Source organism: Triturus cristatus, chromosome 1_1 (genome assembly GCF_964204655.1).
Source record: "Triturus cristatus chromosome 1_1, aTriCri1.1, whole genome shotgun sequence".
NCBI classification, from domain to species: domain Eukaryota; kingdom Metazoa; phylum Chordata; class Amphibia; order Caudata; family Salamandridae; genus Triturus; species Triturus cristatus.
In genome coordinates, this window is record NC_140579.1 from 880,386,303 (window position 1) to 880,410,798 (window position 24,496).

At 50.8% G+C, this 24,496-nt stretch overlaps 1 protein-coding gene across 7 annotated transcripts in view; it reads left to right on the forward strand.

The window, feature by feature from the left end:
- LOC146871232 (ATP-dependent chromatin remodeler CHD8-like) overlaps window positions 1-24,496 on the forward strand; it is a 2,388,691-nt gene that overhangs the window by 557,877 nt on the left and 1,806,318 nt on the right. The window lies entirely within an intron of this gene.

Below are 24,496 nucleotides of genomic sequence, written 5' to 3' on the forward strand. Positions count from 1 at the left end.
TTTAACTGATGCGGAAGTGCTTGAATCAACTCTGAACTTTACAACGCATCGTGCTATTTTTGTTTTTCTAGGCTGTCAAAGCTACCAGACAAAAGATTGTACCTCTGTGGCTTCTGATTCGAAGCACCATTCTAGTTTTTATTTTTTGGAAAGAACTTGAGAAATCGTGTATATATTCTTCATCTGAAAAATATTGGAAAACTGATCCTGACACATCAAGCCCTTTGGAGGATGTAATGTCTCCCCAAAAACAATATATTCATAATAGCAAGATTCTTTTGCAACCTCAAGCACCAGATGGTTGAATAATGAACAGCTTGTAAATCTAGAGTAGCCTTAAGCACAGAACCGTTGATTTTGGTAGCTAACCTAAATATATGAGCTGCAGAATTCATACTTGTGCATAGATCGCCATCTGGTGTTGGGCTCGGATGCTTGCACCTTGTTGTCTTGGAAGAAGTCTTTGTAGTCACGAGATAGGTGACTCATCCCTTGGACGATAGTGCGCAGGGGCATCGACTCCATCCTCCGATTGTTTTTTTTCTGCCATCGGGTTCTGATGTAACTTCAGTGCTCCGGTTCGGTACCGTGTTTTCCTAACCTTTTCGACGCGCAAACTCGACTTTTGTTCTAATTTGTTTGCCTTTGACGCGCTACCTCTAAATACTCTATTCCGGTCGTCGATGCGTGCTGCAGGGCCTATCGACGCCATTTGGACCTTCAGCTAATGGAAAGGATTCTATTAAAAAAAATGCCCCCAGTGTGGAGCTAAATTCCCACACAGCGACCAACACTAAGTCTGCAACCTTTGTCTCTTGCCGGAACATGAGGAAAAAGATTGCCAAGCCTGTGCCTCCTTCCGGTCCAAGAAGACTATCCGTGATCGCCGGGCTCGACGACACGTTATGGCGCAACAGGCTGCACCGGTGCCAAAAGACATCGTCGATGAGGGCTCTGACGTTCCAGAGGCAGAGGATTCGGAGGCTCTCGACATCATATCCGAAGCAGATGACTCCGACTCCGATGACCAGATCACTCCAGGTCAACGAGAGAGTACAACTGCCCATGCCCCAACCCCACCCGAAAAACAAAAGGCTCCGGTCAAGACTACGCCTGAAGGCCTTAGTCGCGACCGAAAGAAACCTTCTGAAGCCTTGCATCCGGGTCTGGCTCCGAAGACAAAGGAGAAGCCTTCCGGCGGCTCGGGACTGAGCAAGCCACACGCCGGTGCCCCAAAAACACTGTTGGTGCCGAAATCAGGAACACATCCTAATCCTGCTGTCTCCAAAAAGGCCTCGGCATCGAGCACTTCGGCACTGAAAGACCAAAAGGCCCCGGATCCGAACAAACCTCGAACCCTCGGATCCGAAAAAGATTTCCGACTCGACGCTGAAGGACCCAAAAACCCCTTCTAAGGCTCCAGAGCAAAAATTCAAACAGCATCCGGCTCCGAAAAAATCGGTGCTGAAAGCAGACGCCATTGAGGAAGAACTGTTTCTACCAGATCCTATCGATCCGAAACTAAAGACATTGCATGTGGACCCTAAAACAGGCCATATTATCAGTCTCCCAGCCAAGAAGAGTAAATTAGACACCCCACACACTCCTGAGGTGCCTGTGAAGAAAAAGGACTGTGCAACTTCACCACTAAGACCCTCTTCTCCTGTTCTTCCTACTAAGCCTTCTTCTCCTAGAAAGTCTCCCATACTTCCTCCATACTCACCACCACCACAGGATGATGATGACTTAGGAGGTGGGAACCCACATAATGACCCTTTCAATGATCCTGATGATGACACTAGCATACCACAGGACACATGGGATGACTACGATACCCCTGTGGATCCTCCAGACCTTCCTGATCCAGATGCATACCCCTCAGGGCCATATCCCCCAGATGACAACATTGGGTTTAGTCAGCACATTGATAGGGATGCCCAATATCATGGTGTCCAAATGTTTTCAGACTCCACCAAAGAAGACTTACTCGTAGATACCTTTGGACAGTCACAATAGACAGTACAAACACTACCCATGCTCAAAGTTGTCATTAAACATGCACCAGACATCTTCAAAGACCCTGTCAGGACCAGTATTCTCAAACCTCGGATTGACAAAAAATATAAACTCGCCCCCAATGATCCCACCTACATTAAAGATTCAGGAGGGCAAATTAATCACAAACGCATCCATTAAATGTGCTCTTGATGCTGCAGACACTGCATCTAGATCAATTAACACTAGTGTGTTCTTGCGAAGACACGCATGGTTGCGCATTTCTGGTTTAAAACAGGAAGTGCACACTACTATCCTGAATCGGCCGTTCAATCAAGAACAACTTTTTGGCCCAGCTGTAGACACAACATTAGAAAAAATCAAAAAAGACACAGACTGCGAGATCTATGGGAGCGTTAGTCTCCATCAACACAAGGCTCCTTTTATAGGGGCGCATCCAAAAACATTGGTACGGACACTGCTTCCTCCTCCTATAAAAGCCCCACACAAACATCCCCCAACAAGGGATATTTCAAATGTGGGTACAGGGCAAATAACAAAGGGAAAGGTCGAGGTAATAACACTCTCACCTCCCCCACTAACAAACAGTGACTTCCCTCTACTCCCTCCAGACCATTCCACACCGGTCGGAGGGAGACTCTCACAGTTCCTACCTGTCTGGAATTCCATCACTATAGACAGGTGGGTAAGACAAATTATCCAGTATGGTTACTGCCTGGAACTTACTGCAACTCCCCCCCAAAATACCACCCAAACAGCATCCAATGTCCACGGAACATCTAACGCTTCTCAAACAGGAAGTTCTCTCACTGCTTCAAAAGCATGCAACAGAACCAGTTCCCCTGGAGCATCAAGGGACGGGAGTTTGCTCCCTCTACTTTCTAATCCCCAAGAAGGACGGTACTCTCAGACCAATACTCCACCTCAGACCGCTCAATTTTTACATACAGTCTGATCACTTTCACATGACCACTCTCCAACAGGCCCTTCCACTGTTGCAGCAAGGCGACTTCCTTGCCACATAAGATCTCAAGATGCCTACTTCCATATTCCCATACACCCTGCTCACAGGAAACATCTAAGGTTCACAGTGTACGGCCAACGCTATAAATTCAAGGTTCTCCCATTCGGAGTGACCACAGCACCCAGGGTCTTAAAGTGCCTTGCGGTAGTAGCCGCGCACTTGTGAAGACAGCAGATTCGTGTGTAGCCATATCTGGATGACTGGCTCATAAAAGCCAAGTCACACGTTCAGTGTGTTCACCACACTCACCAAACAATTCAACTGCTACATGACTTTAGGTTCACAATAAACCACACCAAGTCACATCTACAGTCCTCCTACATACATCAGTATCTAGGGGCCACAATAGACACTTCCAAAGCTCTAGCATACCCCAATCCAGCCAGGATAGCCAGTATGCAAACCCTCATCACAAAATTTCAACCCGGACACTCCCTTCCAGCTCGAGTGTTTATGCAGCTCATAGGAATGATGGCATCTTGCATCTTTATAGTACCTCATGCAAGACTACAGGTGCGTCCATTAGAATAATTCTTAGTACGTAATTGGAACCAGGCTCAAGGTCAACTTACATATCTGGTGTTGATGGACAGCCGCACACATTGCTTTCTGCAGTGGTGGAACACACAAAACCTTTCCAGAGGGCGACCGTTCCTAGAGCCAGTTCCACAGATAGTGCTAACAGCGGACGCATCACTCACTGGCACATCTCCTAAACCACACAATCCAGGGCACGTGGACCACTCAACAAAAAGTGCTCCACATCAATCACCTAGAATTACTGGCAATATTTCTAGCGTTAAAAGCATTCCAAACACATCTCCTCAACAAGACTGTCCTAGTCCGCTCAGACAATATGACAGCAATGTATTACATACTGAAACAAGGAGGAACACATTCTTTGCAGCTGTCTCATCTAGCGCAAAGCATATGGAGATGGGCCATTCCCCAAAACATACATCTTCTAGCAGGACATCTTCCAGGAGTGCAGAATCAGATTTCGGATCTGCTAAGTCGTCAAACACAGCAGTTACACGAGTGGGAACTTCATCCTCAAATTCTTCAACCATTTTTCCAAATGTGGGGCCAACCAAACCTAGATCTGTTCGCCACACACGCAAACTGCCTAACTTTTGCCGCCAGGTTTCCACACCCGTTGTCCAAGGGCAATGCTATAAGGATGAACTGGTCAGGCAGATTTGCGTACGCTTTTCTGCCACTCCCACTCATTCCGCTAGTCGTACGTAAGCTCAAGCAACAGTCTCTCAAGATGATCCTTGTTGCTCCCACGTGGGCACTTCAACCATGGTTCACAACACTCCTCGAACTCTCGGTATTTCCAGCACAGCTGAAGCTAGCAATCTGGCTCCCTAAGTCCTAGAGTTCGGTTACCTTAACCTCCCACCCGACTGTATGAACATTATCAGAGAGGCCAGACGCCCTACTACTAGAGCTTGCTATGCAGCCAAATGGAAGCGATTCGTCATTTTCTGCAATAGCAAAATTCACTCGCTAGATGCTTCCATTCAAAACATCAGCAGCTATTTACTGCATTCACAAAGATGTAATCTAGCGTACTCATCCATAAGGTTACATCTGGCTGCCCTTGCCTCCTATCTGCAAAACAGACCACATTTGTCATTGTTCAGAGTACCTGCTATCAAAGCAATTATGGAAGGCCTTAAAAAAAAAATAATTCCACCCAGACTGCCATCATCTCCGGTGTGGAACCTAAACATTGTTCTTACTAGACTCATGGGTCCCCCATTTGAGCCTTTACACAAATGTGAATTGCAGTTCCTCACATGGAAAGTAGCTTTCCTTTTCGCAATCACCTCTCTCAGGAGAGTAAGTGAGATCCAGGCTTAAACCATACAAGAACCATTTTTACAAATACATCGTAACAAGGTGGTTCTTAGAACAAATCCAAAATTCCTTCCCAAGGTAATCTCTGCTTTCCATCTTAATCAATCTGTAGAGTTACCAGTGTTTTTCCAAAGCCCAGATTTTTTAGCAGAGAAAGCTCTTCATACAATTGACGTCAAAAGAGCTTTAATTTATTACATTGACAGGACTAAACCGTTAAGAAAGAAAAATCAACTGTTTGTAGCTTTTGCTCCACCTCCTAAAGGAAACCCCATCTCCAAAGCTGGGATAGCCAGGTGGATAGTCAAATGCATTCAAATATGCTACCAAAAAGCAAAACGCACACTAACAATTCCCCCTAGAGCGCATTCAACACGCAAACTAGTGGCTTCCATGGCATTCTTAGGAAACATTCCATTAGAAGACATTTGTAAGGCAGCAACATGGTCTACTACACGCACCTTCACCAAACACTATTGTGTAGACGTGCAAGCGAAGCAACAAGCTTCTGTAGGCCAGGCGGTTCTTAAGACACTTTTTCAAACCACTGCAACCGATACAGGTGACCACCGCTAAGGGAGAAACTGCTGTAGTGTCTATGCACAAGTATGAATTCTGCGGCTTATATGCCTCGAACGAAAAATGCTACTTACCAGTATGCATCTGTTCTTGGTATGTAGAGCTGCAGAGATTCATACGCACACCCGCCTCCCCGGAACCTGTATCTGTTCCAGTGTTATCTTACTTAAATACATTTACATGGACATCTCTTCTGTTTCTTACAAACTCCATTTCCCATCATGGCGAAAAACAATCTGAGGATTGAGTCGATGCCCATGCGCACTATCGTCCAAGGAAGGAGTCACCTATCTTGTGAATACAAAAGACTTCTTCCAAGACAACAACACGGTGCAAGCATCTGAGCCCAACACCAGATGGCGATATATGCACAAGTATGAATCTCTGCAGCTCTACATGCCAAGAACAGATGCATACTGGTAAGTAGCATTTTCCTTTTTCTTTACATGAAATTAGTTCTGTAAATAAAGGGACAATGATTCTAATTTGGCATATCACTCAGTTTGGATCAGGAACCCTGGGACTAAAGTATTTGTAGTATGTGTTTGCTTCATATACACATGCTAGGCATACTCCTGCCATCTAGTGTTGGACCTGGACTCGGCAATTTATTTTTCTCGAGTAAGTTTTATGATCAGCGTTGTGCGTTCTCTCCTCCCCCTCTAGGCATTGCGCATGTCTAATGCTTTGTTCCTTAGCAAGTTTTTTTTCCGTCATCGGGCTCGTACGGATCATATTGAAGCTCTGCAGAATGTAACACCCCACGACTTACAGAAAAACAACGAAGATCGGACGATGGACTACACACCGGGAAACACTTTCTGGCGTCCAGACAATAGTCAGCCGTCGAAAATTACCATCTCTGGGTGATATAGACAAATAATTATTCCGACAGTGCCCTCGTCCTCTCCGACACACACAATGTATGTAATTTGTGTCTATCTCCAGAGCACAAAGAATAACACTGCGCCGCCTGCACATTGTTCAAAAATAAGAAAACTCGTTGGGCATGACAAGATCGACGCCTCACACATACTATGGAGCACACAGCTGAGGCAGAACTCAGCCACAACAGGGAAATGGATAGTGAAACCAGTGCTTCTACATGAGCCAGGATGATTATAGCCAGCCCACACTGCACCATGTCTGATGCATCATCAGGGAACGAATATGCTCCGGTGCAGCCCACATCACCGACTACATCTTGGGTCCAAAGACCAAGACGACGCTACGCATCGTGAGTACTGTTACCCCCCCATGCAAAGAAAATATTGCAGTCACCACTGCCACTACCCCACAATGCTGCGCAACAAGCTGCAGGTTCAGATTGAAACTCACCATGAATTGGAGACGGGACAAGAATATTCTCGATCCCGATTGTACAGCCAATCCACCAGAAGGGGTCGGTTCTGACACAGTGCCTTCACCTAAAAGTAAATTTGCACCAACCGAGCCTTAGGCACCAAGGCATCACTTTGGAACCGACAAAAAACATAGCACTGAAGAGTTCTGAGAAACAATTGAAACCGAAAAAACGGTCAGAATCAAGCGAAATGGAACCTAAACACACTTTGGAATCGAGGGATGAAGAACTCCACGGACCCTCTTCTAAATAGAAGAAAATCCATAGGTCTGTGGTTTTAAAACTGTAGACTGTTTCTAAAGACATGCCACTGGTGGCAAAGAAACAGAAACTAATACTCCCACTTAAAACCAAGGGGTAGTTTTTGATTGACTGCACCATTTTATGCAGGGGCAATGCAAAGAGGCTGCAAAAAGAAAGGCAGAGGAGGAATATTTTTAACAGTCTCCACCAAAAATAGCACCTCAGGAACACAGGGCTAAAAGTCCTATAATTTTTAATTTACCTGCCTCTCCTTAAGATCAATCACCCTTTCCACAAAAAGAGGAAGAGGGAAATATACAAGACTGATTCCTAGGGCACAGAAAGTACTGATCACACACCTGACCCATAAGAAGACTATGACTTAGTTCTACCAGATACAGCTATGGAACCACATGTACCTGCAAAGCCTTCTCCCCAGAAGACACTTAATCTTATTGTAGTGTCATACAGAGAGCTGGAGAGTATCATAAGCTCCTAATGCATTCAACGGAGGAGTAAGTTAATTTCCTCATTGAAACACTGTGATCTAAAATAAGGCGCTCTTGCAGTATCCACCCCACTTTTTGCCTGGCTTTTGATGCAACTTTGACTGTGGAGTACTCGATCCCTGCTGTCCAGGTTCTCAGTACCAGTGTCCCTTCCCTAAATCTGATCCAAAATTGGCCTTTTAGGCACTCTGTGAGTCCCTAGTAAAAAGTACCTAGGGCATTGGGACAGAAGAGGGTGCCCCAGGGATCCCTCACCTAAGCCATGCAGACTGCCACTGTAGCATGCATAGCCTTGTGCAGACAAAACAAAGTTGACATGAAACACTGCCTATGTGCCATGCCAATTAGCACTCCCCACGATATAGGTAAGCAATCCCTCTTGCAGGCCTTACCCGCCCTAATGCAGGATGCACTATATCACAGGTGTCGGCATATCTACATGAGCAGATATGCCTCTACAGTATTGGGGTCTATTTGTTACTATTGTAAGTGCTAGGGAAGCCAGTACAAGTGCTGGGAACTTGACAACTTGAGTTCCACGGCACCATGATGGCTTCACTGAACCCAGAAGTGTTTGGTACCAAACAACTCTATTAATAAATCCACACTGATGCCAGTGTGAGATTTATTAAACCATGTCCTTGTAGGGCAACTCAGAGGTGCCCCTGACAACCTACCAACCCTGGTCTGGTCAGAGGACTGCCTTTAGGCAGCCTGCCACACACAAACATGTTCCTTGACCCCTGGGTGGAGAGCCTCCGCTCTCTGGTACCAGAAACAATGCACGTGTCACCTCCTCCCCCAGGATTCGCCCAGTGTTCAAAGGGGTAGCTTCAAAGGCCTGCCACCTTTGTAATACGACCCCAGCTTCTGCTGCTAGCAGTAGATGGCAACCCCGGTTTACACCCCACTTTAGGTGGGAAAACCGGCAGTAAATCTTACAAAAACTAGGTGGTGTGCTCACCCTTGCCACTTGCACTTCTCGGGTGGGGGAGGCAAAGTTTAGAGTCCCCTCCATCTTGAAGATGAGGGGACCCCTCCCACAGGAGGGTGGCATAATTGAGAGTGTAGTCACCCCGGGTAAGGTGCCCGTTGGCCCTACCTGCTACTCCCAGAAGACTCCCCTAAATTTAGTATTTAGGTGGCTCCCCCAGACTTGAAAATTAGATCTGCAACAACCTAAAATGAAAGAAGCAATCCCTGCAGAAAAGACTGAAGACGACGACTGCCTTGGCCCCAGCCCTACCGGCATGTCTCCAGATTCGAATACCCTGTCTTGCAGCCAGCAACCCCTGAAAACCCTGGGAGGACTGCAGCCTTTGGAAAAAAAACTCAAATTTTCGGAGTATTGCGGCCCTGTCCTGAAGAATCCCAACTACAAGGACCCCAGATCCAGGCAGATCTTCGTCTCCTGCCCACTCTGCACCCGATGCCCAAGGCCCGAGTGAGTGGCTCACCTGTCCAGGGACGTCTCCCCAGCGATCCTGACCTTGAATCCAGCATTGGCTGACCTCTCCCTGCCTCCACGACGGTGCCTGCAATATGAATTCATAGGCTCCCCATGAATGCGACCGGCTCTGAGAAGACTGACATCGAAAGTCACCCCTACACCCGAAGTCCATGGACCCTGGTGAGCTGAGCCAACAGTGCCCCCACGATCCCCTACATCTCTGCTTACCTCTGCTGTTGGTGATCTTCAGCCTGCAGCCTCTGGTGTGACCCCTGCAGCCTGTTTCCCAAAAGAAGAATCTCTAAAGAATTTGCACCCTGCACCCGGCCGCCTCTGTGCCGCTGGTTGTGTATGTTTGGGTCTGCTGTGGCCCCCTAGTCCCTCACTCCCCGGTGCTTACCCCCGAAGTTTGGCCCCTGCAACCGATTTACCTACCTGCAAGCAGTGTGGCTCCATGTGCCCCCAGTGTCCATTCAAAAGCCTTGGGCCGTATGCCGATTTTGACCTCTGCTCCCGGCCGCCCTGTGCCGCTGGTCGTACAGTTCTGGTACTCACCTCTGACCCTTGTCCCTTGCTGACCTTTGGGCCTGAAGACTGAAATTGTGGATGTTGAACTTCCCTGTTAAACCGCATTATCCCCATAGGATAACATGTACAGAAATTGCACTAAGTGTCAACTTTTTAAAGTAGAAAGTGTTAAATTAAAAAGACACGTATCTTATTAAGTGCTTTGTATTAAAATCAATACAAACTCAGCTTATTTTTCTAAAATTGGTATGGATCTCCTTTTTAGAGTCGTGTCATCAACTCCATCGTTGGATTGTTTTTTTCCGCCATTGAGTTCGGATGTAACTTTTCCGCTCCGGTTGGAAATATCATTTCCAAGCCTTTCGAAGCGAAAAACTTCACACAAAACATCGAAGCACCTTCATTCTCGGCATCCATTACATCGGCTCGATTCCGGACATCGACGCCGGCCGCTGGGCCTATCCACGCCGTGAGGCCTACGGCTCATGGAAAGGACGCCGTTCAAAAAATGCCCCCAGTGTGGAGCAAAATTTCCACACAGTGACTACCACAAAGTCTGCAACCTGTGCTTATCACCGGAACACGACAAGTCCAGCTGTCCAGCCTGTGTATCCTTTCAATCCATTAAGACCATTCGGGATCGAAGGGCTCAACGCCACATCATGGCACAGAGACCAGCTCCGGAACCAGAGGACATCTTTGATGAAGGCCCCGATTTCCCGGAAGAAGATTCCGAAGATCTAAAAATAATTTCCGAAGCAGACGACTCAGACAACCCCATCACTCCTGGGCAACGTGTGAGTACTACTACCCCTGCCCCAACCCCACCAAAACCAAAGGCATTGGTTAAGACTTCACCTGCTGGCCCCAGTCGAGACCGAAAACATCCTTCAGAAGCCCCGCCTCCGGGCTCGGCTCCGAAGAAACATAAGCCTTCCGGTAGCTCGGGACAGAGCAAACCGCATGTCACTGTCCAACCGGCACCATCGGCACCGAAGACAAGACCACTGCACCGAAATCTGCTCCGAAGCCCTCGGCCCCGAAAACACCAAGGCCGATAGACACACCGGCACCGAAGGTTCCCAAGCCCACAGATACACTTTCTGCTCCGAAAACCACATCGGCACCGAAACCATCATTGGTACCGAAACCACCGGCTAAGGACTCTCATACGCCTCCCAAAGCCAAACAAGCTACCGATCAACCAAAACCTCGATCGGACCCGAAAAAATCAGTAACCAAGACTGTTCCTGAAGAACAAGAACTTTTTCATCCAGATCCAATCGACCCAAGGCAGAAAAAGATTGATATCAACCCCAAGACTGGACATGTCACCACGGTGCCATGTAAAAAACTGAAACTGGATACACCACCTGCCCCAGTTCCTGTAAACAGGAAGGACTCAAACATCCCCTATCCCTCCTTCCTCTCCTATACTGCCTCCTATCCCACCCCCTCTGCCTACACCACCTTTACCTATACCCTCTCCATCACATACACCACCACCACATGATGATGACCTAGGGGTTGGGGCTGATCCTAATGATCCGTTCACGGATCCAGACATCTCACCACTGGATGATTGGGCATTCCCTTTACCAGACATGCCTGACCCTCAGCCATATCCCTCAAAACAATCGCCTCCTGACGATCACCTGGGGTTTGGCCAGTTATTAAATAGAGCAGCAATATACCACGGCGTCACAATGCACTCAGACGCACCAGAGGAAGACTTCCTATTAGACACTTTCGAACAGTCGCAAAAGTCTGTACAAATTCTTCCCATGATTAAAGGAGTCAAAAAACACGCCCCCAAAGTCTTTAAAGACCCCGTTCGTGCCAGGGTTCTCAACCCATGGATCGAAAAAAAAAAATATAGGCCTGCCCCGGAAGATCCTAATTACATCAAAGGGCAACTCCCTTTGGATTCTTTGGTTGTTTCCAATGCTCAAACGCGCCAACTTCCAAACCACAGGAGATACACCACCCCCAGACAAAGAATCCAAACTGTTCGAGGCATGTGGGCTGCTGAATTCATATCTGTGCATAGATCGCCGCCTAGTGTTGGGTCCGGATGATTGCACATTGTTGTCCTGGAAGAGTCTTCGAAGTATCGCGAGATAGATGGCTCCTCCCCTGGACTACAGTGCGCATGGGCATCCTCTCCATCCTTAGATTGTTTTTTTCCGCCATTGGGTTCGGATGTGCTTATCTTAGCTCAAGTTCGGAAACTTTAGTTTAAGGCCAAAAGGCCTTTAGATCTCGTCGGTATTGTTCACATCTGAAAGAAACACGTTAGTTAGATTCCTCACCTTAGAATATCCCCAGGCGTCAGACTGGATCCGAAAGATTTTTCGTCAGCAATACCCTCTGCGGCTCCGCGTCAGTCGTCGGCGTCGTGCGCCGGAATGACGTCGTCGGAGTACTTAGACGCCGCCCTCGCGCGCTGACGTCAGTTCTTCTTTTTTCCGCGCCAGTAAGCGCAGATCCGGGAGAGCTACCCCTTTAGTCAATTTTTGACTAACTTTTTTTGATCCTTTTTGATCGTGTCTCGACACCGGTGCCGGTAGGATGCCTGGGTTTAAAGCCTGTACGGACTGTAACCGATTGATGTCGGTTACGGACCATCACCGCCGGTGCCTTTACTGCTTGGGCCTCGATCACGACGCGGAGTCGTGCTCGGACTGCAAGGCCCTGACCTCAAAGGCTAGACGGGAGTGGTCCCGTAAGCTTCTCGAGATTCGCCACTCGGCTCCGCGCGCCTCTCAATCCCGGTCTAGGAGGAGGTCCAAGGATCGGTCGCGGAGCCGCAGCCGACATCACCATCGGTCGTCGGGATCCAAGTCTTCGGGTAAGTCGAAGCATTCCAAGAAGTCCAAGAGGCGACACCGCTCTTCGGACTCCCCTCGCCGGTCGCGCGACTCGGCCGAGGGTCAGGGTGGTTCCACCCCCGCGGCTCCGGCGGAGCCGCAGGCGCCGCGCACGTCCCCATACCCTCCGGTCCCTGGGACTGACGCGACGCCGGCGGAAGTCAGTGCCTTCCTCTCGGCCATGAGGAAGCTGGCTCCGCCGTCGGCGCCCGCTGGTGCGCCTTCGGGCCCCGCGGACCCGACTGGGCTGCCTTGCCTGCCGGTGGCTCCGGCCCCGGCGCCGTTGACGGCTCCGGCCTCGACGCCGCAAGCGCCCGTGGGACCCGTTCTCGAGTCCCCGTCGACGCCGGTCAACCTCGTCACGCCTCCTCCGCCGGCGTCGACACCGGTACCACCCCCGACGTCGACTCCGTTCGACGTCGAGCCCCGGTTCAGTCCCACTCCGGGCCCGGCGCCGGTACGGCGTCGATGGACGCCGCGATCGGCGCCGCTAGAGACACACTTTGTCTACCGCCCGGCTCTGTTACTTTCTCCTCTACACCAGGAGTCTGATGATGGGGACTACTGGGAGGGATCCGAGGATCCTATGGCCGCTCAGGCCCAACTGTCCCAGGACTGGGCAGATGAACTGGGGGAGGACAGTGGCCTGGATACCTCGCCAGACACTGGATTCATCTCTCCTCCGACTGTGGCTTCGGAGGAGGGTGCTGCTTTCTCTGTGGTGCTGCGCAAGGCGGCCGCAGCCCTTGGGCTTGAGCTACCTGCCGTGGCTGTGAGGACGAACGTCCTCACTGAGGTGCTTCAGTCTGCAGCAAGCTCCACTGAGCCTCTGCTGCCATTCAATGAGGCCCTCACTGACGTTCTACAGGGCACCTGGTCCAAGCCCTCCACAGTTACTCCTGTGGACAGGAACGTCGCCAGGCGCCACCGCCCTGCTCCGGGCGACCCCAGTTTTCTGTCCCAACACCCTACCCCTGAGAGCCTGGTTATCCAGGCCTCCACCTCCCAATCCTCTTTCCCGACCGCCCCGTTGGACCGGGATTCCAAGAGACTAGAGCAGTTTGGCAAGAAGCTGTTCTCCTCCCTTAGTTTGGGCCTGCGGTCTTTGAACACCGCTTGTCTCTTGGACCGTTATTCCCACTCTCTGTGGGATGCGGTGGAGGACGCGCTGCCCCTGTGTCCGGAGGAGGTCCGGACACGACTTACCCAGGCTCTGGCCGATGGGAGGGATGCGCGTGACATGCTATACGATGTGGGCTTGACACCACGGACTCGCTGGGTAGGGCGATTTCTACCTCAGTGGCGCTTAGACGTCACGCCTGGCTGCGGTCCACGTCATTTTCGGGTGATGTCCAGAGCTCTCTCATGGACATGCCCTTTGATGGCTCCCTCCTTTTTGGCGAGAAAGCGGACAGTGCGCTGAATCGCTTTAAGGACTCCCGGGCTACGGCCAAGTCCTTGGGCCTCTCAGCCCCGCGGTCGCAAACTTCCGCCTTTCGCCCCTTTCGTGGCCAAGGAAGGGGTGCCTCCTCACGTGTGCCTAGCCACCAGCCGCAGAATCAACCTGCGCGCGGTCGCGGACGTGGTTTCCGCCGAGGCGGTTCTGGAGGACGACGAGGTCAGCCCACATCCGCCCGGCAGCATCCGCCTCAAAACCTTCCTAGTCCGAGCTTTCAGGCCCATTCCGCGCCAGTGGGCGGCAGAGTTCGCCATCACCGGCTCCACTGGCGGTCCATCACATCGGACAGGTGGGTGCTGCAAATCGTCCGAAGGGGCTACTCCCTCCCCTTCGAGACGACCCCTCCAGCCATGCCACCGCAGCACCACCATATCTCGGGGGATCATTTGAATCTTCTCCACGAGGAAGTTTCGGCCCTCTTGGCCAAGGGGGCCGTCGAGCGCGTTCCGAACCCAGAAGTAGGTCGTGGTTGTTATTCCCACTACTTTATGATTCCCAAGAAGGGCAAAGGGGGCCTACGCCCTATCTTGGACCTCCGGAACGTCAATGCCTTCCTCCGGAAGGAAAGGTTCAAGATGTTAACTTTGGCTCAGGTTCTAGCTGCCCTAGACCCGGGAGACTGGATGGTAGCGTTGGACTTGCAGGACGCATATTTCCACATTCCCGTCCTGCCGGCCCACCGGCGTTACCTGCGGTTCATGGTGGGCCAAGAGCACTTTCAGTTTACCGTGCTCCCCTTCGGCCTCACCAGTGCCCCTCGGGTGTTCACGAAAGTGATGGCGGTGGTCGCAGCTCATCTGCGCAGATCAGGGGTTCCAGTCTTCCCCTATCTCGACTACTGGTTGTTGAAGGCGGGCTCGCCCCAGGCAGTCGTCTCCCACCTCCAGACTACGGCGGATCTCCTGCATTTGCTGGGATTTTCCATCAACGTGCCAAAGTCACACCTGAGCCCCTCTCAAAAGCTCCTCTTCATCGGAGCGGTTCTCGATTCGGGGCAGTTCCGGGTTCATCCACCGGAACAGCGGGCCCGGGATATACAGGCCCTGATTTCCATCTTTCGGCCTCTATCCTGGGTCTCGGTCAGGCTAGTGTTGCGGCTTCTGGGGCTGATGGCCTCCTGCATCCTTCTAGTGCATCACGCCAGGCGGCGCATGCGGGCTCTACAGTGGGACCTGAAGTTTCAGTGGGCCCAGCATCACGGCAACCTGTCCGACCATGTCTTGATCTCGGAGGGCACTGCACAGCAGTTGCAGTGGTGGCTCACGGACCGCGATTGGGTCAAGGGCAAGAGCCTCTCCCTTCCCCAACCGGAGCATGTCGTAGTGACGGATGCGTCCCTCCTGGGATGGGGTGGCCATATGGGAGAGGCGGAGATCAGAGGCCTCTGGTCTCCGGCGGAGTCTCGTCTCCACATCAACCTGTTGGAGTTGAGAGCGATCCGACTTGCACTGAAAGCCTTCCTTCCCTCTGTCAGGGGAAGTGTCGTGCAGGTGTTCACGGACAACACCACCGCCATGTGGTATTGCAACAAACAGGGCGGGGTGGGGTCGTGGACCCTTTGTCAGGAGGCTCTGCGCCTCTGGACATGGCTGGAACACCAGGGCGTAACCCTGGTTGTTCAACATCTGGCGGGCTCTCTGAACGCCAGAGCAGACGAACTCAGCCGCCGGTGCATGATGGATCACGAATGGCGTCTGAACACCGAAGTGGCGCAAGGTCTCTTTCAGCAGTGGGGAGAGCCTTGGTTAGATCTATTCGCCACCGAAGAGAACGCGCAATGTCAGCAGTTCTGCGCGTTGGAATTTCCAAGGCGGCACTCGCTCGGCAACGCTTTTCGTCACGAGTGGAGTTGCGGTCTGTTGTACGCCTTTCCGCCTATACCACTTCTGCCCAGAGTGCTGAAGATCAGGCACGACCGGGCCCAAGTTATCTTGGTGGCTCCGGATTGGGCACGAAGGTACTGGTATCCCGAGCTACTCAGTATGCTGACCGATCCTCCGATACGTCTGCCCCTTCGGGAGGATCTTCTGTCGCAGCAGCAGGGGACGGTCCTCCACCCGAACCTGTCCAGCCTCCACCTCCATGCGTGGAGGTTGAGCGGCGGCAGTTAATGCCATTTGACTTGCCTCCTGAAGTCTGTGATATCATTCTGGAAGCCAGGCGTCCCTCCACAAAGACGGTATACGCCTGCCGGTGGAACAAATTTGTGGCATGGTGCACAGCAAAGGCTGTGGATCCCCTTTCCGCCCCTCTTTCTGAGGTTCTCCTCTTTCTTCTTTCTTTGGCCCGGCAGGGCTCTGCCCTGGGCACTCTGAAAGGTTATCTTGCTGCCATCTCTGCCTTCTTGCGGCTTCCTGATCAGCCTTCTCTTTTCAAGTCCCCTGTAGTTACACGCTTTCTAAAAGGAATTACTCGCACGTTCCCTCCTGTCCCTTTTGTAATGCCTCAGTGGGACTTGAATCTTGTTCTGACATTCCTGATGTGCGCTCCCTTCGAGCCTCTTCACAATTGTCCTTCGTCTTCTGACTCTTAAGACTGCTTTTCTGGTAGCCATCACCTCGGCTAGACTGGTGAGTGAGCTCCAGGCTTTATCTTCAAAGCCTCCTTTTCTGTCTGTTCATCCGGACAAGGTTGTCCTTCGGCCTCGTCCCTCCTTTCTTCCGAAAGTGGTGACTCCATTTCATCTTGGGCAGTCTGTCACCTTGCCCACCATCTTTCCGCCTCCGCATCCTTCCAAAGAGGAAGAGAGGCTCCACCGTATGGACCCAAAACGTGCGCTCTCCTTTTATTTGGACCGCACAAAGCTGTTCCGGGTGGACGACCAACTTTTCGTTGGATACGTGGGTGCTAAGAAGGGGAAAGCGGTGCACAAACGGACCATCTCTCGTGGGTCGTTTTGTGCATCAAAATTTGTTACTCCTTGGCAAAAAAGGACCCTCCTGTTGGGCTGCGCGCCCATTCTACTCGGGCCACAGCGGCTACTACTGCTTTAGGACGGGGTGTCCCTTTGCAGGACATCTGTCAGGCGGCGACGTGGGCTTCGCTACACACGTTTGCCAGGCATTATTGCCTTGACAGCCAAGTCCGGAGGGATGACTTCTTTGGCCGTTCTGTCCTCCAGGACTTTCTGGTGTGATCTTGGTTCGCAGACCCACCACCGGGGATGGTATTGCTTGGGTATCTATTCTAAGGTGAGGAATCTAACTAACGTGTTTCTTTCAGATGAACAAGTTACTTACCTTCGGTAACGATGTATCTGTAAGAAACATTAGTTAGTTAGATTCCTCACCGACCCACCCATCCTCCCCGTTCTGCGAACTGACATCTAGGGTTAAGGCTATCCCTTTCAGGGCCCTAGATTTTATTTTTGGCACCAGTGTCGGTCTTTGCATGGCTCTGCGTTCCTGGCGCGGAAGGCTATGTACAAGAACTGACGCCGGCGCGCGAGGGCGGCGTCTAAGTACTCCGTCATTCCGGCGTACGACGCCGACGACGGACGCGGAGCCGCAGACGACGCCTAGCGACGCGCAAGGGGTATTGCTGACGAAAAATCTTCCGGATCCAGTCTGACGCCTGGGGATATTCTAAGGTGAGGAATCTAACTAACTAATGTTTCTTACAGATACATAGTTACCGAAGGTAAGTAACTTGTTCGTTCGGTATCGACCAGTTTATTTTGTGTTTTTAGTACCTTCTTCACGCTTTTCGGATCCGCTTCGGTCCGAACATCGATCTCCGATCGACGATGGAATCGAGGACTCCCTTCAAGAGATGTCCTTTATGCCATGCGAAATACCCACACGTCGATGTCCATCCGGTGTGCAACAAATGTCTCTCACCGAATCATGATGAGTCGAAGTGTATGGCCTGCGCCCGGTTCCGCTCGAAGAAGACTCTGCGGAATCGACGGGCAGCGAGATTGGAGGCACAGCAATCGGCGCCTGCCCCGGCCAACATCTTCAGCACCGAGGACGAAGAAGCCGAGAGCGTAGAAGACATAGACTCCAGCCACGCTTCCAAACATGACTCCCGATCGGAAGACGATGATGAGGTGATCTTTGAGGACGAAGACGTCGTCGAAGAGGTAGGAGACTACAATGAGGCCCTTGGGGCCGAGGAAGATAGCTCCAGCGAAGAGCTAGGCCAACCCGTCGATACGGAGGCCGAGAGACAACGTCGTCATAAGGCTCAGGTCGAGGGATCGCCTGCGGGCCTTACCCAAGATCAGTCACACGGTTCTTCGGCCCCGCCTCAAGGCCCGGCCTCGAACATTTCACAGGAGCCATTAATATCGAAGACGACTGGATTTCCTTCAGTGAAACCGAAACCGTCCGTCGCACCGGTTACATCGAAACCGAAAGTGAAACAGGTTGCGATCGGATCGAAGGCCTCGAAGCCCTCCACTCCTTCGACGCCGGCACAGGTCACCGGCACCGAACACACCAAAAGAGATTTCGGTGCCGAACTCACTGCGACGGGTCCCGGCGCCGAGCCAAAGAAGAAGGTCCTCGGTCCCCACAAGGCGCCTCGGCCTATGGCACCGAAGATTACGGCCCAACACACCAAGGTCAAGTTGGTCGATCCGTCTGCGTCGTCATCGAAGGGTGCGGCGCCTGCCAAATCATCGGCTCGGACGAGCGTCGATACCTACCTTCGGGTTGACGACCCAAAGACTGGAAATAAGTCTGATACCGCTTCGACGCCTGCCTCCAAGGTGCCTATCGGTTCCAAAGCGCCATCTGCGTTCACCTTGCAAGAGGTCTCCGCATTGTTGCAACACATCAGGGACCGGGCAACCCTCCAACCTACGTCGGGTCCCGAAACGCACAAGGCCGCAAAATCACACTCTGCGCCGGCGCACATCACATTTGGATTGCCGCCGCCCAAGGCACCGAAAATGTTCGAAATTCGGACACGTGTCCACCAAACACAGTCACTGTCCACTGGACAAATCGATAACGAGCCTTCACAGGCACACTTTATCGACGCCGACACTGGTAGGCGGATGCTCCGCAAGCGGAAAATCACACCAGAGAAGGGTTTGGACTCATACAAGATTCCGTAGAAACACAAACTGCCGGCAGGTTCCGCACCAGTGCTTCATGAAACCTTTCAACCCTTCCTTCAGGATCCACCGTCCTTTTCTCCTACGCATCCAGAGGAAGACGCCGGAGAGGACTATATAGGGGATGATACCACCTACCCTGTGGATATCGATCCTGATGATCACATGCAAGACCCAGATCAGGCATGGGACGACCCCACCGACCAGGGTAACGCACCAGATAATCCTGACACGCAGCTTTATAATATAAAGACATCTCCCACAGAGGACACTGCTGCCTTTAATGCCCTCATAGAACGGGCTGCTGCCAATCATGGAGTGGAACTCCATTCTGACACTGTAGAGGAAGATTTCTAAGTGGACACATTCGCCTCCTCTGAGAAAACCGTCAAAACTCTGCCAATATTGAAGGGAGTTCTAAAACCTGCAAAAGACATTTTTAAAGAAACAACCAGGGCACGGGTGTTGAACCCCAGAATCGAAAAAAAATACAAGCCTGCACCCGGAGACCCTATGTACATTAAGGGTCAGTTACCATTAGACTCCATGGTTGTTGCTAATGCTCGCAAACTAGCACATTCACAAACAACGGGTGATGCTCCTCCCCCCGACAAGGAGTCCAAAGTGCTGGAGACATCAGGCAAAAGGATAGCAGCGCAAGCGGCAAACATCTGGCGCATTGCCAACACCCAGGCACTCCTGGCCCGGTATGATAGGTCACACTACGACACACTAGAATCACTGCTACAACACTTGCCAGATGAATACAAAGAGGCAGCGGAGCTCCTTATCAGAGAGGGACAACTCCTTACAAATGCCTCCATCAAATGCGCACTGGATGCAGCCGACACTGCAGCAAGGGCGATCAACACAAGCGTCATGTTGAGGAGGCACGCATGGTTAAGAATCTCAGGCTTCAAGCCTGAAATTCAGAACAATATCTTAAATCAACCGGTCAACCCAGACTTTTTATTTGGCCCGGAGGTTGATACTACCCTCAAAAATTAAGAAAGACACTAAAACTGCAAAATCAATGGGGGCTCTGCAGTCGCAGCAGTTTCGGAGTGGCTCCTTTCGTCGCCCCGGGAATAGAGGAGCAGCTAGAGGTCAGGGGTCCCAGCAGCAGTACAATAAAGGGGGTACGCAAAGTAACTATGATAAAAACAATAGAGGTGGATATCGTGGATCCAGCACCAAGGGCAAAGGACGTGGGTACGGCAACACCAGGTCCTCCCTCAAAAACAAACCGTGACGCCTTCTCCCTGCCCCCGACCACATAACACCTGTCGGGGGAGACTCCAACAGTTCCTGTCAGTCTGGAAATCCATCACCACAGACAGGTGGGTCGGGGACATTATCCAGTACGGTTACTGTCTAGAATTAACGTCCACTCCACCCAACATACCGCCAAAGCACCGTCCTATGTCCGTAGAGCACTTGGCATTATTGCAGCCGGAGGTACTAAGAATGCTGCAAAAAGGTGCAATAGAAATCGTGCCCGTAAACCAACAAGGGACGGGGGTGTACTCTCTGTAATTCTTAATCCCAAAAAAGGACGGATCTCTCAGACCCATACTAGACCTGAGACCCCTCAACCACTACATTCTATCAGAGCATTTCCATATGCTCACCCTACAGCAGGTTCTACCGTTACTCAGTCAGGGAGACTTCCTAGCCACACTGGATTTGAAAGATGCGTATTTCCACATACCCATACACCCATCGCACAGAAAATATCTCAGGTTCACTATTCAGGATCACCACTATCAGTTCAAAGTTCTCCCCTTCGGAGTAACAACGGCACCCAGGGTCTTTACCAAGTGCCTAGCGACAGTGGCTGCACATCTACGGAGACAGCACATTCACGTCTTCCCTTACCTGGACGACTGGCTTGTTCAGGCAAAGTCAGCCCAGCAATGTGCCAGCCACATGTCCCTCACCATTCACCTTCTTCACAGTCTAGGATTCTCACTAAATTACCCAAAATCACATCTTCAACCCGCACACGTACGACAGTACCTGGGCGCGACCATAAACACTGACAGCCACAGCTCAGCCAAATTTAGTGAGGATCAACAGCATGCAACTGCTGATCACAAGGTTCAAACCCCAACACTCCCTTCCAGCGCGAGTGTTCATGCAGTTGATAGACATGATGGCCTCCTACATTTTCATAGTCCCGCACGCGAGACTACATATGCGCCCGCTTCAGGAGTGCTTGGCACGTCAATGGAATCAGGCGCAAGGACAATTAACAGACCTAGTGTTGGTGAGCGGCCGGGCATACAACTCTCTGCATTGGTGGAATCCACAAAACCTTTGCAAGGGCCGACCGTTCCAAGAGCCTGTTCCGCAAATAATACTGACGGCGGACGCCTCTCTCCAGGGATGGGGAGCTCATGTACTCAATTACACAGTGCAGGGACTATGGAAAACACAGCAAAACAAGATGCACATCAACCTTCTGGAACTGATGGCAATCTTCCTAGCCATGAAGGCATTCAAAGTACACTTATGCAACAAAGTCGTGTTGATCCGGACGGACAACATGACTGCCATGTACTACATACAGAAGCAGGGAGGAACACACTCTCCACAGTTGTCTCATCTGGCTCAGAGCATGTGGAAGTGGGCCATTCAGAGGAACATATTCCTCATGGCGGAACACCTCCCGGGCAAGGACAACCAGATGGCGGATCTGCTCAGCAGACACAGCCACCAGATGCACAAGTGGGAGCTACATCCGTCAGTACTCCAGCCGTACTTCCAACAGTGGGGTCATCCAGAGATAGACCTATTCGGCACAAAAGAAAACGCAAAATGCCAAAGCTTTGCCGCCAGGTTCCCACATCCGCAGTCACAGGGCAATGCGATATGGATGAACTGGTCCGGCAGATTTGCGTACGCTTTTCCCCCAGCGCCATTAATACCGCTAGTGGCACGCAAACTGCGACAACACTCACTGACACTCATTCTAGTTGCTCCAACATGGGCACGCTTACCATGGTACACCACCTTTCTAGAACTTTCCGTGGTGCCGCATCAAAGGCTGCGGATCACACCTGCACTTTTAACGCAGAACCATGGCGAAATTCAGCACCCAGATCCGCAACCGCTGAACCTGGCAATCTGGCTCCTGAAGTCTTAGAGTTTGGCTACCTAAACCTGCCACCTGAATGTATGGATATCAAGGAGGCCAGAAGACCCACAACCAGAGCTTGCTATGCGGCTAAATGGAAAAGGTTTGTCATTTACTGCAACAACAATGACATTAACCCGCTGGACGCATCCATTCAAAACGTCATCTGTTACCTCTTACACTTATACCGATGCAATCTGGCATACAACTCCATACGTATACATTTAACCGCGATAGCAGCCTATCTTCAAAACAGGCAGCACCTCTCTTTATTCAGAGTGCCTGCCATCAAAGCCTTCTTAGAGGGACTCAAACGAGTAATTCCCCCGAGACACACACCGGCACCAGTCTGGAACCTCAATGTGGTCCTCACCAGATTAATGGGTCCACCTTTTGAACCTCTCCATTCATGTGAGATTCAATTCCTCACCTGGAAAGTAGCTTTCTTAGTGGCAATCACTTCGTTAAGAAGAGTTAGTGAACTCCAGGCACTAACCATTCAAAAGCCATTCATACAGGTTCACACAAATAGAGTTGTACTACGTACCAACCCCAAATTCATGCCTAAAGTGATATCGCAGTTCCACATGAATCAGACTATTGAACTGTCTGTTTTCTTTCCAAGTCCACAAAATGTCGCAGGGAGAATGCTCCATACACTAGATGTAAAGAGGGCCCTCATGTACTATATAGACAGAACTAAGGACTTTAGGAAGACAAAACAACTTTTCGTTGCCTTTTCTCCACAACACAAGGGCAACGCCATTTCCAAAGCAGGGATAGCCAGATAGATCGTTAAATGTATTCAAATTTGCTATCGAAAAGCTAAACGCACATTAACGATTCCCCCACGAGCCCACCCAACACGAAAGTAAGGGGCGTCCATTGCTTTCCTAGGAAACATTCCTTTGCAGGAAATATGTAGAGCAGCCACATGGTCCACTATACATACATTTACCAAACACTACTGTGTAGATGTACACTCAAAACAGCAGGCCGCTGTAGGACAGGTTGTTCTCAAAACTCTTTTTCAGACTGCTGCAGCTGGCACGGGCAGCCGCCGCTAATGGAGGGACTGCTATATAATCTATGAACAGATATGAATTCAGCAGCTCACATGCCTCGAACTGAATATGCTACTTACCAGTATGCATCTGTTCTTGGCATGTAGGGCTGCTGACATTCATATCGCCCACCCTCCTCCCCGGCGCCTGTAGCAGCTGCAGCTCTCAGAATTACTGTATAGCATGGTCATCACTTACTGTATCTACTCCATCACTGCCACCATGGCGAAAAACAATCTAAGGATGGAGAGGATGCCCATGCGCACTGTAGTCCAGGGGAGGAGCCACCTCTCTCGTGATACTTCGAAGACTCTTCCAGGACAACAATGTGCAATCATCCGGACCCAACACTAGTCGGCGATCTATGCACAGATATGAATGTCAGCAGCCCTACATGCCAAGAACAGATGCATACTGGTAAGTAGCATATTCAATTGGAAGCCTCTGGCAAAAGAGTAGCAGCACAAGCCGCTAATCACTGGCGTATTGCCAACACCCAAGCCCTACTAGCACGCTATGACAGGGCCCATTACGACCAATTAGAGACTCTCTTACAACACCTGCCAGACCAATATAAAGCCCAGGCATATGACCTCATTCAAGAGGTGAAGCTCATTTCAAATGCAGCAATTAAATGTGCACTTGACGCTGCAGACACCGCCTCTAGAGCAATTAACACAAGTGTGCTCCTTCGAAGACATGCATGGCTACGCATTTCGGGCTTTAAGCCAGAAGTACAAACTAATATACTTAGTCAGCCATTCAATCAGGAACAGCTTTTTGGGCCAGCAGTAGACACCACCCTTGGAAAAAATGAAAAAGGACACCGACGGCTAAGTCCATGGGAGCATTACAGTCTCCCCAACCACGTGGCTCCTTTCGGCTCTCCATCTATAGAGGAGCCTCCAAAAATATTAAAACGGACACCTCCTCTACATTCAAAACCGCCACACACACATCCCCCAGTAGAGGATATTTTAGAGGTGGATACAGAGGAAACGACAACAAGGGACGAGATCGAGGTAATAACACTCGCACCTCCCCTGCCACAAAACAGTGACTTTCCTCCACTCCCCCCAGACCATTACACTCCGGTCGGGGGAAGACTAACACAGTTCCTACCTGTCTGGAACTCCATTACAACAGACAAGTGGGTCAAACAAATTATCCAGTATGGTTACCGCCTGGAACTCACAACTACCCCCCCAACATACCACCCAAACAACGTTCCATGTCGCCGGACCATCTTACACTTCTCAAACAAGAGGTTCTCTCATTGCTTCAAAAACACGCAATAGAACCAGTTCCCGTATAACATCAG